The sequence below is a fragment of the Bos mutus genome, chromosome 10 (genome assembly GCF_027580195.1).
Source record: "Bos mutus isolate GX-2022 chromosome 10, NWIPB_WYAK_1.1, whole genome shotgun sequence".
In the NCBI taxonomy this organism is placed as follows: domain Eukaryota; kingdom Metazoa; phylum Chordata; class Mammalia; order Artiodactyla; family Bovidae; genus Bos; species Bos mutus.
In genome coordinates, this window is record NC_091626.1 from 49,522,331 (window position 1) to 49,525,619 (window position 3,289).

Here is a 3,289-nt window from a genome sequence, read left to right on the forward strand (position 1 = left end):
ACTATAGCCTGTGTAGTAATAAAAATACAGAAATGAATTTTCTAATGGTTATGGAGACTAGAAGTCTCAGATAGAGGTCCGGCCAGTTCTTGGTGAGGAATCTCTTCTTGGCTTGCAGACAGCTGCCTTCCAGCTGCATCCTCAGGTGACTAAAGCACTCTCTACTGACTTGTCTTAAAAGGATGCTTAACCTGTTATGTCCTACTCTTCCCAGCCTTATGACCTCACTTAACCTTAATTAATTCTGTAAATAACCTGTCTGCAAATAGTCACACTGATGTTTAGAGCTTCAACACATGAATTTTGGAGGAACGCAATTCCATTCCATCTACCTACCTCGTCAATTTCACCTTGTTTCACGCTCCCTTCTGATCATGACACTGCAGCTCTACCACCTGTGAGCCCCCAAACACACCAAGCTTCATCCCCCCACCAAGGCCTTCTTATTTGCTGTTCGTCTATCTAAAAAATATTTTCTCCAGACCTTAATCTGTAATCGCCACATCACCCTTCTGAGGGATTTATTGATGAGAAAACTGAGGTGTGAGAGAATAAACATTTGACCAAAGCATAGATTGGTCAGAAGTGTTAGTTGCTCAGTTGTGTCAGACTCTTTGCGATCCCATGCACTCTAGCCTGCCACATTCCTCTGTCCATGGGATTTTTTTTGTTTTTGTTTTTGTTTTTTAATTTCCCAGGCAAGAATACTGGAGTGGGTAGCCATTCAGTTCTCCAGGGGATCTTTCTGACCCAGGAATTAAACCTGAGTCTCCAGCATTACAGGCAGATTCTTTATTATCTGAGCCACCAGGGAAGCCCCCAAAGCATACATTTAAGAAAATGCTGAGCCCAGATTCAAGGCATCATCACTTCTTTATTTATAGATTTGTAGCTGGCAGGAACTTTAAAAATCACCTGGGCCGCAGGCTCAGCTTCTATGTCTCATAATTTAAGAGCTTAAAACTTTGATAAACCCAGCCGAAAGGACACCAGTTCCTTTCATGTCAGTTTGACAAGCTTTAATTTAGCCAGTCTTTCTGCAGGTACAGGTGAGAGATTCAGTCCGAGAGACACAGTAATACGGGAGATTGAGGAGGCCCCAGCTAGTATTCTTTCCAGTGGGCCAGTGCCACAAACTTCTGTGGAATATTAGCACGGTGAGCTGGGAGAGGTGCTGCTTAGAAATAAAAAGTGACAGCTTCCAGTTGGCATTTCCCATTATGTGGGGCCTTTTTGAATGAGATGATTTTCCACTTGGGAGAGGAAAGAGTAATATGTCAATGAAGGCCGAAGAAGATGTCCGGAACTTCCAAAGATAGAAGACACTATTTTCCTCATAGTTTGAAAATGATAGAGCCCTTATATGTATGTATTTCACTAATAATTTATACATCTCAGTTTCTTTGAGAGTTGGTGAAAGCAGAATCAAAGCACATTCAGAGTCACAATTAAGTATTTAGCAATAAAGCAAAACTGAAAACAGGATTTTCATATACATGTTCATCAGCCCACTAAAAAGTCAATGACCTTCCAAATTCCTTAGGTCAAGCTTGTGCAAACATATGGGACTTGTCAATACAGGAAAAAGAGAGCTTCAGGTTGAATAATTACCCAGATAATTTGATTCTGGGAGAGTTTTCTTAGAACTCTCTAAGCAAATGCATTGAACTTGCTAAGGAAGTGCATGGAAACCAGCACTTCCTCTTCCTGTCCTCCTCTGGTCCCCACCCCCATCCTGATTTCCCTGTGCATATTTTTATATCTGCATCATCTATACACATTATATCCTCCTGCATTTCAGTTTGACGGTAAGATGATGGCCTTGGCTCCATATATGCACATTAAATACAGTAGATTTCAAGGGATTTGGATGGGTATAGTATACTGATCCAAAGTCTGTTTTTCTCTGCTGTAGAGCTCTAATCACAGTAAACTGTGCATTTGTAATCATCTAGTGAATTATGGTAGAAACATTAAGTGTTAAAATCCTGGCCTTTCCTTTGGAGATCTGGGTTATTTCGATGCTTGTCTAGACTTGACTACAGACATATCCAGGTACACAGGCCTTTCTCCACATATGTTTAGGCCATATAGATGATCCAGATAGTTCCAAGTTCAAGTATTTCCTACGTTTTATTTTTTGAAGTATAGTTGATTCACAACATGTGTTAGATTCAGGTATACGACAAAGTGTTAATATTTCCTTCTTTTCTACTGCCATCCCTGACTAGTTGTGATACCTCTCCCTTTTACCTGGATTCTGGGCCAGTTGGGAATGAGCCTGAGTGTTGATTCAGTACTGATCTGAGAGTAAGAATGGAGGATGGTAGGATTCCACATGATGTGATCACAGCCAAAAAACAAAGTATGGAGGATGGGCCAGGACTCCAAAAGAAAGAAAAGAGCTCTGACAAATAGCATAATGAAAGAATATTCAGGTTGACTCAATGGCCAACATTTACAACTTTCTAAATGAATTTAATTTTTCAATCTTTAATGGCCTTTAGTACATACATTCAGATTGGTGGTATAATACAAGGAAACTGGTATTTGGAGTATTCACTCATCTATTTGATTTTCTCTTAAGAGCTAATTCTGAGGTGTGCATTTTGTGCCTGGCTACATGTAATGATTAGATAAACTACATAACTTTTAATCTCGAAGGTAACTGTTAAATCTGAGTTAGGGTAAAATGTGATTGCAGGAGTTCTAACCTGGCTACATTCTCTGCTGAAATGTTGCTGTTTGCTTTTGGGGTCATGGAAAGAAAGAGGGTAGAAATGTTAAGGGAAAAGGATATTGGTACATGAGGAGCACTCCTTAGAAGTGAGAACTCACTGGGTTGTAGCTTTACATATAGACTAGAGACCTCCCCTCCCTGAAAATCACAGAAGCTGTGATAAGAGTTACTAAGTGCCATTACCTAAAGTTACTGGTTAATCTATTCCTGGAGCTAAGCAACAATGTAGACATGACAAAAGAAATTTTATTTGAATTTGAAGCACATCACATGAATTTTTTTTTTTATAGGACATATGTGATCTGGCTGAGGCATAAATTGAGCAATCAGACCCAGAGGGATGGTATGGGGAGGGAGGAGGGAGGAGGGTTCAGGATGGGGAACACATGTATACCTGTGGCAGATTCATTTTGATATATGGCAAAACCAATACAATATTGTAAAGTTAAATAAAATAAAATTAAAAAAAAAAGAAAAGGACAGTCTTTAATTTAAATTTTTGCAGCAGATAAATCACATGTGGATAAACAAGAGTTAATTGAATGTAGT